Raw genomic sequence first — 15,879 nt, forward strand, 5'->3', positions numbered from 1 at the left:
TCCACTTCCTTAGGAGCCTACAGCTCCCCTCAAGTGAATACTCCTAGCACACCTGGACACTATACCTCGACACTATACTAAGTTTCCCTATTACTTGATGGTCCGCGACCTGTGCCTCAAGTCCCTAAACTCATAGTCCTTGACACTCTCTCTCTCTATGTGTCCAAGGCTACTACAAGTGCCCGTGACCTTGACCGAATTGCTCATACATACATCTACCACATGGCCGACATCATCGGTGGCTGAGAGGTGGTTTTACTTTGTTGGGGCAGGTTACATTCAGTTGTAGGGTTTCTCTCTCTCTCTCTCTCTCTCTCTCTCTCTCTCTCTCTCTCTCTCTCTGAAAAGATGATCTATCTCCACTTCCTTAGGAGCCTCCACGAAGTTTGTTGATGTCGTTTCTTTTCCACTGGGTTTGTTGTAGCAGTCTCTTGCCATGTGTCTTGGCTTTTCCACAGCTTTGGCAAGTGATGGTCCTTCCTCCTACTCTACCTCTTTCTCGTCCTCGTCCTCGAGAGAATCCTCCTCAGGTGAAGAATGCTTTTTTTTCTCCTGCATTTGAGTCTAGCCATTTCTTCTCTTTACCTCTGGTCTCTTGCTCTAGTAGAGCTCCTTCTATCTTTTTTAGCTTCAATTCAGGTACATTCTTTAGTGTTGCTACAATTTTTTCATATTCACCTTTGTCCACACTCTTCAGAAGCACTGCTAGTGCCTCATCATCTTCTGTCTTTTTGCCAATAGCTGCCAGTTGTTGCTTAATGCTTTTATATTTGTTCAAGTTCAAGTGTGTGATTAAAGATTCACTTTCCTTCATGTCTAATTTCTAGAATTGTATTAACAGACTTATGTTTGAATTTTTTGCTTGTGTTCCAAATAATTTTTTGAGTTCATCCAATGCATCTTTTGCCCACTTTATCCTTGTGATGTGATGAATGATTTCATCATTTAAACTGAGTGCGATAAGTCCCAATGCTTTTTCAATCCTCCTCTTCCACTCATTTTTCCCTCTCACCTCTTTGCATTCATCTCTTCCCTCAACTAGCCCCCACAGATTTTTCCTCATGAGCAGATACATGGTTTTTGTCTGCCATGTGTAAAACTGCTCCCCATAAATTTGGCTACCTCTTGTGCCGCCGTACTCATAATGATGTGAAGGGGGTCTTACCTCTTGGTCAAATTTCAAGATTCAAGGGCAATGTCTACCCTTTTAAAACTCAATATAAGGTTTAGGTGGTGATGATTACAACAGCTTTATCAGCATAAAATCACCAAAAATTACATTAAACCAAGGGTAACAAATCTGTACGGAAGGGTTGGAGTATCAAACCATCTCCAAATTGCAATCTGAAATTATAGGGATCTGTATCAGATACCAAATGGTTGATTTGAACCCGTAATTGCACTGAAAAATAATGATTAGTATTGATTAATCATTGATTAGTAAACTAATCATCTATTTTGTGTGCAAAGAACAGAGTATGCGGGGAGTCCAGATCTAAGGCCTTAGAGTTCAAATGAGCTTAAATCCTTTCAAGGCTATCAATCGCAGTTAGTCTAGTAGAGAATTAAGCCAAGAAAGACAAGATTTGACCAAACATTGAATGCTTAATCTCTGTTTTACCAAAGTCACCTGTAGATTTGATGAAGAGCTTAGATCTCACTATAGATTTGATGAAGAGCTTAGATCTCACTATAGATTTGATGAAGAGCTTAGATCTCACTGTAGACTTGATCAAATCAAAATCTGTCTTCACCAGCTTGTAGAGCACCCTTGAGAACCAATAGGGCCAAGAGGAATTATAGCAATTTGATCTGGAGTAGTAGAGATCTCATTTCTCCTTGAGAAATGTGGCACCAGCGATTTAGCGAAAATTGGCAACTACGCTTGGCGGTTTGCGATTTTGTTTGAATGGGATGGCTAGCTATGGTTGCCTAGAATTATTTGCCCTAATAGTGCTTCTGGAGGGAGATCAAGCCCCTCTACTGGCTAGGGGTGCAAAGAGCTAGTTGAAAAGAGGTAAAAATCTTTATTATCTACTAATCCTAATTAGCCAAGTGATAATGGGCTCACAAATCGATGGATTCTAGGGCTAGGCTCTGATAATATGTTAAATTTGCAGCTATGGTGGATCAAATGCTAGAATCCACATCATTAACAAAGAGATTAGATGATAATTAAGATGTGATTAGTGAGCAATTAACTGATAGCTTAATGTAGGCATGGATAATCAAAAAACCAGCAAATTCTCATTAGGCCAATGCCTCAATTTATAGAGTTTACATCCAAGCATCTATTCCCACTGATTTCTCCTTGATTCACTCCACCTCTTTTGCTTGATTCTCTCCACCTCTTCCCAGAATATCTCCACACCTCCTAAATCTCCTCATGCTACCCTTTATTCTCTCCCAGTAGATACTTCTCACCTTTTCACAGGCTCTCTCACATTTATAGATTCTCTTTTACAGCCTATTCACTTGTATATGTCAACACCTCCCCTCATGTGAATACTCCTAGCACACCTGGACCCTATACCAAGTTTCCCTCTTACTTGATAGTCCGCGACCAGTGCCTCAAGTCCCTAAACTCATAGTCCTTGACACTCTCTCTCTCTATGTGTCCAAGGTTACTACAAGTGCCCGTGACCTTGACCAAAGTGCTCATACATACATCTACCACATGGCCGACATCATCGGTGGAGAGGTGGTTTTACTTTGTTGGGACAGGTTACATTCGGTTGTAGGGTCTCTCTCTCTCTCTCTCTCTCTCTCTCTCTCTCTCTCTCTCTCTCTCTCTCTCTCTCTCTCTCTCAGAAAAGATGATCTGACTCCACTTCCTTAGGAGCCTCCATGAAGTTTGTTGATGTCGTTTCTTCTCTACTGGGTTTGCTGTAGCAGTCTCTTGCCATCTGTCCTGGCTTTTCCACAGTTTTGGCAAGTGATGGTCCTTCCTCGTACTCTACCTCTTTCTCGTCCTCGTCCTCGAGAGAATCCTCCTCAGGTGAAGACTGCTTTTTTTTCTCCTGCTGTTGAGTCTAGCCATTTCTTCTCTTTGCCTCTGGTCTCTTGCTCCAGTAGAGCTCCTTCTATCTTTTTTAGCTTCAATTCAGGTACATTCTTTAGTGTTGCTACAATGTTTTCATATTCACCTTTGTCTACACTCTTCAGAAGCACTGCTAGTGCCTCATCATCTTCTGTCTTTTTGCCAATAGCTGCCAGTTGTTGCTTAATGCTTTTATATTTGTTCAAGTGTGTGATTAAAGATTCACTTTCAATCATGTCTAATTTCTAGAATTGTATTCACAGATTTATCTTTGAATTTTTTGCTTGTGTTCCAAATAATTTTTTGAGTTCATCCAATGCATCTTTTGCCCACTGTAGCCTTGTGATGTGATGAATGATTTCATCATTTAAACTGAGTGCGATAAGTCCCAATGCTTTTTCAATCCTCCTCTTCCACTCATTTTTCCCTCTCACCTCTTTGCATTCATCTCTTCCCTTAACTAGCCCCCACAGATTTTTCCTCATGAGCAGATACATGGTTTTTGTCTGCCATGTGTAAAACTGCTCCCCATAAATTTGGCTATCTCTTGTGCCGCCGTACTCATGATGATGTGAAGGGGGTCTTACATCTTGATCAAATTTCAAGATTCAAGGGCAATGTCTACCCTTTTACAACTCAATATAAGGTTTAGGTGGTGATGATTACAACAGCTTTATCAGCATAAAATCACCAAAAATTACATTAAACCAAGGGTAACAAATCTGTACGGAAGGGTTGGAGTATCAAACCATCTCCGAATTGCAATCTGAAATTATAGGGATCTGTATCAGATACCAAATGGTTGATTTGAACCCGTAATTGCACTGAAAAATAGTGATTAGTATTGATTAATCATTGATTAGTAAACTAATCATCTATTTTATGTGCAAAAAACAGAGTATGCGGGGAGTCCAGATCTAAGGCCTTAGAGTTCAAATGAGCTTAAATCCTTTCAAGGCTATCAATGGCAATTAGTCTAGTAGAGAATTAAGCCAAGAAAGACAAGATTTGACCAAACATTGAATGCTTAATCTCTGTTTTACCAAAGTCACCTGTAGATTTGATGAAGAGCTTAGATCTCATTGTAGACTTGATCAAATCAAAATCTGTCTTCACCATGTTGTAGAGCACCCTTGCAAACCACTAGGGCCAAGAGGAATTATAGCAATTTGATCTGGAGTAGTAGAGATCTCATTTCTCCTTCAGAAATGTGGCGCCAGCAATTTAGCAAAAATTGGCAGCTACGCTTGGCGGTTTGCGATTTTGTTTGAATGGGATGGCTAGCTATGGTTGCCTAGAATTATTTGTCCTAATAGTGCTTCTGGAGGGAGATCAAGCCCCTCTACTGGCTAGGGGTGCAAAGAGCTAGTTGAAAAGAGGTAAAAATCTTAATTATCTACTAATCCTAATTAGCCAAGTGATAATGGGCTCACAAATCGATGGATTCTAGGGCTAGGCTCTGATAATATGTTAAATTTGCAGCTATGGTGGATCAAATGCTAGAATCCACATCATTAACAAAGAGATTAGATGATAATTAAGACGTGATCAGTGAGCAATTAACTGATAGCTTAATGTAGGCATGGATAATGAAAAACCAGCAAATTCTCATTAGGCCAATGCCTCAATTTATAGAGTTTACATCCAAGCATCTATTCCCACTGATTTCTCCTTGATTCACTCCACCTCTTTTGCTTGATTCTCTCCACCTCTTCCCAGAATATCTCCACACCTCCTAAATCTCCTCATGCTACCCTTTATTCTCTCCTTGTAAATACTTCTCACCTTTTCACAGGCTCTCTCACATTTGTAGATTCTCTTTTATAGCCTATTCACTTGTATATGTCAACACCTCCCCTCAAGTGAATACTCCTAGCACACCTGGACCCTATACAAAGTTTCCCTCTTACTTGATAGTCCGCGACCAGTGCCTCAAGTCCCTAAACTCATACTCCTTGACACTCTCTCTCTCTATGTGTCCAAGGCTACTACAAGTGCCCGTGACCTTGACCAAAGTGCCCATACATACATCTACCACATGGCCGACATCATCGGTGGCTGAGAGGTGGTTACATTCTGTTGTAGGGTTTCTCTCTCTCTCTCTCTCTCTCTCTCTCTCTCTCTCTCTCTCTCTCTCTCTCTCTCTCTGAAAAGATGATCTGACTCCACTTCCTTAGGAGCTTCCATGAAGTTTGTTGATGTCGTTTCTTATCCACTGGGTTTGCTGTAGTAGTGTCTTGCCATGTGTCCTGGATTTTCCACAGTTTTGGAAAGTGATGGTCCTTCCTCGTACTCTACCTCTTTCTCGTCATCGTCCTCGAGAGAATCCTCCTCAGGTGAAGAATGCTTTTTTTTCTTGTGCTCTAATAGAGCTCCTTCTATCTTTTTTAGCTTCAATTCAGGTACATTCTTTAGTGTTGCTACAATGTTTTCATATTCACCTTTGTCCACACTCTTCAGAAGAACTGTTAGTGCCTCATCATCTTCTGTCTTTTTGCCAATAGCTGCCAGTTGTTGCTTAATGCTTTTATATTTGTTCAAGTGTGTGATTAAAGATTCACTTTCCTTCATGTCTAATTTCTAGAATTGTATTAACAGATTTATCTTTGAATTTTTTGCTTGTGTTCCAAATAATTTTTTAAGTTCATCCAATGCATCTTTTGCCCACTGTATCCTTGTGATGTGATGAATGATTTCATCATTTAAACTGAGTGCGATAAGTCCCAATGCTTTTTCAATCCTCCTCTTCCACTCATTTTTCCCTCTCACCTCTTTGCATTCATCTCTTCCCTCAACTAGCCCCCACAGATTTTTCCTCATGAGCAGATACATGGTTTTTGTCTGCGATGTGTAAAACTGCTCCCCATAAATTTGGCTATCTCTTGTGCCGCCGTACTCATGATGACGTGAAGGGGATCTTACCTCTTGATCAAATTTCAAGATTCAAGGGCAATGTCTACCCTTTTACAACTCAATATAAGGTTTAGGTGGTGATGATTACAACAGCTTTATCAGCATAAAATCACCAAAAATTACATTAAACCAAGGGTAACAAATCTGTACGGAAGGGTTGGAGTATTGAACCATCTCCGAATTGCAATTTGAAATTATAGGGATCTGTATCAGATACCAAATGGTTGATTTGAACCCGTAATTGCACTGAAAAATAGTGATTAGTATTGATTAATCATTGATTAGTAAACTAATCATCTATTTTGTGTGCAAAAAACAGAGTATGCGGGGAGTCCAGATTTAAGGCCTTAGAGTTCAAATGAGCTTAAATCCTTTCAAGGCTATCAATGGCAATCAGTCTAGTAGAGAATTAAGCCAAGAAAGACAAGATTTGACCAAACATTGAATGCTTAATCTCTGTTTTACCAAAGTCACCTGTAGATTTGATGAAGAGCTTAGATCTCACTGTAGACTTGATCAAATCAAAATCTGTCTTCACCATGTTGTAGAGCACCCTTGAAAACCACTAGGGCCAAGAGGAATTATAGCAATTTGATCTGGAGTAGTAGAGATCTCATTTCTCCTTCAGAAATGTGGCGCCAGCGATTTAGCAAAAATTGGCAGCTACGCTTGGCGGTTTGCGATTTTGTTTGAATGGGATGGCTAGCTATGGTTGCCTAGAATTATTTGCCCTAATAGTGCTTCTGGAGGGAGATCAAGCCCCTCTACTGGCTAGGGGTGCAAAGAGCTAGTTGAAAAGAGGTAAAAATCTTAATTATCCACTAATCCTAATTAGCCAAGTGATAATGGGCTCACAAATTGATGGATTCTAGGGCTAGGCTCTGATAGTCCGCGACCAGTGCCTCAAGTCCCTAAACTCATAGTCCTTGACACTCTCTCTCTCTATGTGTCCAAGGCTACTACAAGTGCTCGTGACCTTGACCAAAGTGCTCATACATACATCTACCACATGGCCGACATCATCGGTGGCTGAGAGGTGGTTTTACTTTGTTGGGGAGGTTACATTCGGTTGTAGGGTTTCTCTCTCTCTCTCTCTCTCTCTCTCTCTCTCTCAGAAAAGATGATCTGACTCCATTTCCTTAGGAGCCTACAGCTCCCCTCAAGTGAATACTCCTAGCACACCTGGACACTATACCTCGACACTATATTAAGTTTCCCTATTACTTGATGGTCCGCGACCAGTGCCTCAAGTCCCTAAACTCATAGTCCTTGACACTCTCTCTCTCTATGTGTCCAAGGCTACTACAAGTGCCCGTGACCTTGACCAAATTGCTCATACATACATCTACCACATGGCCGACATCATCGGTGGCTGAGAGGTGGTTTTACTTTGTTGGGGCAGGTTACAATCAGTTGTAGGGTTTCTCTCTCTCTCTCTCTCTCTCTCTCTCTCTCTCTCTCTCTCTCTCTCTCTCTCTCTCTCTCAGAAAAGATGATCTATCTCCACTTCCTTAGGAGCCTCCATGAAGTTTGTTGATGTCGTTTCTTTTCCACTGGGTTTGCTGTAGTAGTCTCTTGCCATGTGTCTTGGCTTTTCCACAGCTTTGGCAAGTGATGGTCCTTCCTCCTACTCTACCTCTTTCTCGTCCTCGTCCTCGAGAGAATCCTCCTCAGGTGAAGAATGCTTTTTTTTCTCCTGCTGTTGAGTCTAGCAATTTCTTCTCTTTGCCTCTGGTCTCTTGCTCTAGTAGAGCTCCTTCTATCTTTTTTAGCTTCAATTTAGGTACATTCTTTAGTGTTGCTACAATGTTTTCATATTCACCTTTGTCCACACTCTTCAGAAGCACTGCTAGTGCCTCATCATCTTCTGTCTTTTTGCCAATAGCTGCCAGTTGTTGCTTAATGCTTTTATATTTGTTCAAGTTCAAGTGTGTGATTAAAGATTTACTTTCCTTCATGTCTAATTTCTAGAATTGTATTAACAGACTTATGTTTGAATTTTTTGCTTGTGTTCCAAATAATTTTTTGAGTTCATCCAATGCATCTTTTGCCCACTGTAGCCTTGTGATGTGATGAATGATTTCATCATTTAAACTGAGTGCGATAAGTCCCAATGCTTTTTCAATCCTCCTCTTCCACTCATTTTTCCCTCTCACCTCTTTGCATTCATCTCTTCCCTCAACTAGCCCCCACAGATTTTTCATCATGAGCAGATACATGGTTTTTGTCTGCCATGTGTAAAACTGCTCCCCATAAATTTGGCTATCTCTTGTGCCGCCGTACTCATGATGATGTGAAGGGGGTCTTACCTCTTGGTCAAATTTCAAGATTCAAGGGCAATGTCTACCCTTTTAAAACTCAATATAAGGTTTAGGTGGTGATGATTACAACAGCTTTATCAGCATAAAATCACCAAAAATTACATTAAACCAAGGGTAACAAATCTGTACGGAAGGGTTGGAGTATCAAACCATCTCCAAATTGCAATCTGAAATTATAGGGATCTGTATCAGATACCAAATGGTTGATTTGAACCCGTAATTGCACTGAAAAATAATGATTAGTATTGATTAATCATTGATTAGTAAACTAATCATCTATTTTGTGTGCAAAAAACAGAGTATGCGGGGAGTCCAGATCTAAGGCCTTAGAGTTCAAATGAGCTTAAATCCTTTCAAGGCTATCAATCGCAGTTAGTCTAGTAGAGAATTAAGCCAAGAAAGACAAGATTTGACCAAACATTGAATGCTTAATCTCTGTTTTACGAAAGTCACTTGTAGATTTGATGAAGAGCTTAGATCTCACTGTAGATTTGATGAAGAGCTTAGATCTCACTGTAGATTTGATGAAGAGCTTAGATCTCATTGTAGACTTGATCAAATCAAAATCTGTCTTCACCAGCTTGTAGAGCACCCTTGAAAACCAATAGGGCCAAGAGGAATTATAGCAATTTGATCTAGAGTAGTAGAGATCTCATTTCTCCTTGAGAAATGTGGCACCAGCGATTTAGCGAAAATTGGCAGCTACGCTTGGCGGTTTGCGATTTTGTTTGAATGGGATGGCTAGCTATGGTTGCCTAGAATTATTTGCCCTAATAGTGCTTCTGGAGGGAGATCAAGCCCCTCTACTAGCTAGGGGTGCAAAGAGCTAGTTGAAAAGAGGTAAAAATCTTAATTATCTACTAATACTAATTAGCCAAGTGATAATGGGCTCACAAATTTATGGATTCTAGGGCTAGGCTCTGATAATATGTTAAATTTGCAGCTATGGTGGATCAAATGCTAGAATCCACATCATTAACAAAGAGATTAGATGATAATTAAGATGTGATTAGTGAGCAATTAACTGATAGCTTAATGTAGGCATGGATAATCAAAAAACCAGCAAATTCTCATTAGGCCAATGCCTCAATTTATAGAGTTTACATCCAAGCATCTATTCCCACTGATTTCTCCTTGATTCACTCCACCTCTTTTGCTTGATTCTCTCCACCTCTTCCCAGAATATCTCCACACCTCCTAAATCTCCTCATGCTACCCTTTATTCTCTCCCAGTAGATACTTCTCACCTTTTCACAAGCTCTCTCACATTTATAGATTCTCTTTTACAGCCTATTCACTTGTATATGTCAACACCTCCCCTCAAGTGAATACTCCTAGCACACCTGGACCCTATACCAAGTTTCCCTCTTACTTGATAGTCCGCGACCAGTGCCTCAAGTCCCTAAACTCATAGTCCTTGACACTCTCTCTCTCTATGTGTCCAAGGTTACTACAAGTGCCCGTGACCTTGACCAAAGTGCTCATACATACATCTACCACATGGCCTACATCATCGGTGGCTGAGAGGTGGTTTTACTTTGTTGGGGCAGGTTACATTCGCGATTGTAGGGTCTCTCTCTCTCTCTCTCTCTCTCTCTCTCTCTCTCTCTCTCTCTCTCTCTCTCTCTCTTTCTCTCAGAAATGATGATCTGACTCCACTTCCTTAGGAGCCTCCATGAAGTTTGTTGTTGTCGTTTCTTCTCCACTGGGTTTGCTATAGCAGTCTCTTGCCATGTGTCTTGGCTTTTCCACAGTTTTGGCAAGTGATGGTCCTTCCTCCTACTCTACCTCTTTCTCGTCCTTGTCCTCGAGAGAATCCTCCTCAGGTGAAGAATGCTTCTTTTTCTCCTGCTGTTGAGTCTAGCCATTTCTTGTCTTTGTCTCTTGTCTCTTGCTCTAGTAGAGCTCCTTCTATCTTTTTTAGCTTCAATTCAGGTACATTCTTTAGTGTTGCTACAATGTTTTCATATTCACCTTTGTCCACACTCTTCAGAAGCACTGTTAGTGCCTCATCATCTTCATGTCTAATTTCTAGAATTGTATTAACACACTTATCTTTGAATTTTTTGCTTGTGTTCCAAATAATTTTTTGAGTTCATCCAATGCATCTTTTGCCCACTGTATCCTTGTGATGTGCTGAATGATTTCATCATTTAAACTGAGTGCGATAAGTCCCAATACTTTTTCAATCCTCCTCTTCCACTCATTTTTCCCTCTCACCTCTTTGCAATCATCTCTTCCCTCAACTAGCCCCCACAGATTTTTCCTCATGAGCAGATACATGGTTTTTGTCTGCCATGTGTAAAACTGCTTCCCATAAATTTGGCTCTCTTGTGCCGCCGTACTCATGATGATGTGAAGGGGGTCTTACCTCTTGATCAAATTTCAAGATTCAAGGGCAATGTCTACCCTTTTACAACTCAATATAAGGTTTAGGTGGTAATGATTACAACAGCTTTATCAGCATAAAATCACCAAAAATTACATTAAACCAAGGGTAACAAATCTGTACGGAAGGGTTGGAGTATCAAACCATCTCCGAATTGCAATCTGAAATTATAGGGATCTGTATCAAATACCAAATGGTTGATTTGAACCCGTAATTGCACCGAACAATAGTGATTAGTATTGATTAATCATTGATTAGTAAACTAATCATCTATTTTGTGTGCAAAAAATAGAGTATGTGGGGAGTCCAGATCTAAGGCCTTAGAGTTCAAATGAGCTTAAATCCTTTCAAGGCTATCAATGGCAATTAGTCTAGTAGAGAATTAAGCCAAGAAAGACAAGATTTGACCAAACATTGAATGCTTAATCTCTGTTTTACCAAAGTCACCTGTAGATTTGATGAAGAGCTTACATCTCACTCTAGACTTGATCAAATCAAAATCTGTCTTCACCAGCTTGTAGAGCACCCTTGAAAACCACTAGGGCCAAGAGGAATTATAGCAATTTGATCTGGAGTAGTAGAGATCTCATTTCTCCTTCAGAAATGTGGCGCCAGCGATTTAGCAAAAATTGGCAGCTACGCTTGGCGGTTTGCCATTTTGTTTGAATGGGATGGCTAGCTATGGTTGCCTAGAATTATTTGCCCTAATAGTGCTTCTGGAGGGAGATCAAGCCCCTCTACTGGCTAGGGGTGCAAAGAGCTAGTTGAAAAGAGGTAAAAAATCTTAATTATCTACTAATCCTAATTAGCCAAGTGATAATGGGCTCACAAATTGATGGATTCTAGGGCTAGGCTCTGATAATATGTTAAATTTGCACCTATGGTGGATCAAATGCTAGAATCCACATCATTAACAAAGAGATTAGATGATAATTAAGACGTGATTAGTGAGCAATTAACTGATAGCTTAATGTAGGCATGGATAATCAAACCCAGCAAATTCTCATTAGGCCAATGCCTCAATTTATAGAGTTTACATCCAAGCATCTATTCCCACTGATTTCTCCTTGATTCACTCCACCTCTTTTGCTTGATTCTCTCCACCTCTTCCAAGAATATCTCCTTTATTCTCTCCCAATAGATACTTCTCACCTTTTGACAGGCTCTCTCACATTTATAGATTCTCTTTTACAGCCTATTCACTTGTATATGTCAACACCTCCCCTCATGTGAATACTCCTAGCACACCTGGACCCTATACCAAGTTTCCCTCTTACTTGATAGTCCGCGACCAGTGCCTCAAGTCCCTAAACTCATAGTCCTTGACACTCTCTCTCTCTATGTGTCCAAGGTTACTACAAGTGCCCGTGACCTTGACCAAAGTGCTCATACATACATCTACCACATGGCCGACATCATCGGTGGAGAGGTGGTTTTACTTTGTTGGGACAGGTTACATTCGGTTGTAGGGTCTCTCTCTCTCTCTCTCTCTCTCTCTCTCTCTCTCTCTCTCTCTCTCTCTCTCTCTCAGAAAAGATGATCTGACTCCACTTCCTTAGGAGCCTCCATGAAGTTTGTTGATGTCGTTTCTTCTCTACTGGGTTTGCTGTAGCAGTCTCTTGCCATCTGTCCTGGCTTTTCCACAGTTTTGGCAAGTGATGGTCCTTCCTCGTACTCTACCTCTTTCTCGTCCTCGTCCTCGAGAGAATCCTCCTCAGGTGAAGAATGCTTTTTTTTCTCCTGCTGTTGAGTCTAGCCATTTCTTCTCTTTGCCTCTGGTCTCTTGCTCCAGGAGAGCTCCTTCTATCTTTTTTAGCTTCAATTCAGGTACATTCTTTAGTGTTGCTACAATGTTTTCATATTCACCTTTGTCCACACTCTTTAGAAGCACTGCTAGTGCCTCATCATCTTCTGTCTTTTTGCCAATAGCTGCCAGTTGTTGCTTAATGCTTTTATATTTGTTCAAGTGTGTGATTAAAGATTCACTTTCAATCATGTCTAATTTCTAGAATTGTATTCACAGATTTATCTTTGAATTTTTTGCTTGTGTTGCAAGTAATTTTTTGAGTTCATCCAATGCATCTTTTGCCCACTGTAGCCTTGTGATGTGATGAATGATTTCATCATTTAAACTGAGTGCGATAAGTCCCAATGCTTTTTCAATCCTCCTCTTCCACTCATTTTTCCCTCTCACCTCTTTGCATTCATCTCTTCCCTCAACTAGCCCCCACAGATTTTTCCTCATGAGCAGATACATGGTTTTTGTCTGCCATGTGTAAAACTGCTCCCCATAAATTTGGCTATCTCTTGTGCCACCGTACTCATGATGATGTGAAGGGGGTCTTACCTCTTGGTCAAATTTCAAGATTCAAGGGCAATGTCTACCCTTTTAAAACTCAATATAAGGTTTAGGTGGTGATGATTACAACAGCTTTATCAGCATAAAATCACCAAAAATTACATTAAACCAAGGGTAACAAATCTGTACGGAAGGGTTGGAGTATCAAACCATCTCCAAATTGCAATCTAAAATTATAGGGATATGTATCAGATACCAAATGGTTGATTTGAACCCGTAATTGTACTGAAAAATAATGATTAGTATTGATTAATCATTGATTAGTAAACTAATAATCTATTTTGTGTGCAAAAAACAGAGTATGCGGGGAGTCCAGATCTAAGGCCTTAGAGTTCAAATGAGCTTAAATCCTTTCAAGGCTATCAATCGCAGTTAGTCTAGTAGAGAATTAAGCCAAGAAAGACAAGATTTGACCAAACATTGAATGCTTAATCTCTGTTTTACCAAAGTCACCTGTAGATTTGATGAAGAGCTTAGATCTCACTGTAGACTTGATCAAATCAAAATCTGTCTTCACCAGCTTGTAGAGCACCCTTGAAAACCAATAGGGCCAAGAGGAATTATAGCAATTTGATCTAGAGTAGTAGAGATCTCATTTCTCCTTGAGAAATGTGGCACCAGTGATTTAGCAAAAATTGGCAGCTACGCTTGGCGGTTTGCGATTTTGTTTGAATGGGATGGCTAGCTATGGTTGCCTAGAATTATTTGCCCTAATAGTGCTTCTGGAGGGAGATCAAGCCCCTCTACTGGCTAGGGGTGCAAAGAGCTAGTTGAAAAGAGGTAAAAATCTTAATTATCTACTAATCCTAATTAGCCAAGTGATAATGGGCTCACAAATCGATGGATTCTAGGGCTAGGCTCTGATAATATGTTAAATTTGCAGCTATGGTGGATCAAATGCTAGAATCCACATCATTAACAAAGAGATTAGATGATAATTAAGATGTGATTAGTGAGCAATTAACTGATAGCTTAATGTAGGCATGGATAATCAAAAAACCAGCAAATTCTCATTAGGCCAATGCCTCAATTTATAGAGTTTACATCCAAGCATCTATTCCCACTGATTTCTCCTTGATTCACTCCACCTCTTTTGCTTGATTCTCTCCACCTCTTCCCAGAATATCTCCACACCTCCTAAATCTCCTCATGCTACCCTTTACTCTCTCCCAGTAGATACTTCTCACCTTTTCACAGGCTCTCTCACATTTATAGATTCTCTTTTACAGCCTATTCACTTGTATATGTCAACACCTCCCCTCAAGTGAATACTCCTAGCACACCTGGACCCTATACCAAGTTTCCCTCTTACTTGATAGTCCGCGACCAGTGCCTCAAGTCCCTAAACTCATAGTCCTTGACACTCTCTCTCTCTATGTGTCCAAGGCTACTACAAGTGCCCGTGACCTTGACCAAAGTGCTCATACATACATCTACCACATGGCCGACATCCGGTGGCTAAGAGGTGGTTTTACTTTGTTGGGGCAGGTTACATTCGGTTGTAGGCTCTCTCTCTCTCTCTCTCTCTCTCTCTCTCTCTCTCTCTCTCTCTCAAAAGATGATCTGACTCCACTTCCTTAGGAGCCTCCATGAAGTTTGTTGATGTCGTTTCTTCTCCACTGGGTTTGCTGTAGCAGTCTGTTGCTATGTGTCCTGGCTTTTCCACGGTTTTGGCAAGTGATGGTCCTTCCTCCTACTCTACCTCTTTCTCGTCCTAGTCCTCGAGAGAATCCTCCGCAGGTAAAGAATGCTTTTTTTTCTCCTGCTGTTGAGTCTAGCCATTTCTTCTCTTTGCCTCTTGTCTCTTGCTCTAGTAGAGCTCCTTCTATCTTTTTTAGTTTCAATTCAGGTACATTCTTTAGTGTTGCTACAATGTTTTCATATTCACCTTTGTCCACACTCTTCAGAAGCACTCCTAGTGCCTCATCATCTTCTGTCTTTTTGCCAATAGCTGCCAGTTGTTGCTTAATGCTTTTATATTTGTTCAAGTGTGTGATTAAAGATTCACTTTCCTTCATGTCTAATTTCTAGAATTGTATTAACAGATTTATCTTTGAATTTTTTGCTTCTGTTCCAAATAATTTTTTGAGTTCATCCAATGCATCTTTTGCCCACTGTATCCTTGTGATGTGATGAATGATCTCATCATTTGAACTGAGTGCGATAAGTCCCAATGCTTTTTCAATCCTCCTCTTCCACTCATTTTTCCCTCTCACCTCTTTGCATTCATTTCTTCTCTCAACTAGCCCCCACAGATTTTTCCTCATGAGCAGATACATGGTTTTTGTCTGCCATGTGTAAAACTGCTCCCCATAAATTTGGCTGTCTCTTGTGCCGCCGTACTCATGATGATGTGAAGGGGGTCTTACCTCTTGATCAAATTTCAAGATTCAAGGGCAATGTCTACCCTTTTACAACTCAATATAAGGTTTAGGTGGTGATGATTACAACAGCTTTATCAGCATAAAATCACCAAAAATTACATTAAACCAAGGGTAACAAATCTGTACGGAAGGGTTGGAGTATCGAACTATCTCCGAATTGCAATCTGAAATTATAGGGATCTGTATCAGATACCAAATGGTTGATTTGAACCCGTAATTGCACCGAACTAGGCTCTGATAATATGTTAAATTTACAGCTATGGTGGATCAACAAATGCTAGAATCCACATCATTAACAAAGAGATTAGATGATAATTAAGACATGATTAGTGAGCAATTAACTGATAGCTTAATGTAGGCATGGATAATTAAAAACCAGCAAATTCTCACTAGGCCAATGCCTCAATTTATAGAGTTTACATCCAAGCATCTATTCCCACTGATTTCTCCTTGATTCACTCCACCTCTTTTGC

This window comes from Cibotium barometz, chromosome 2 (assembly GCF_041138505.1).
Source record: "Cibotium barometz isolate CiBa-2024 chromosome 2, ASM4113850v1, whole genome shotgun sequence".
NCBI lineage: Eukaryota > Viridiplantae > Streptophyta > Polypodiopsida > Cyatheales > Cibotiaceae > Cibotium > Cibotium barometz.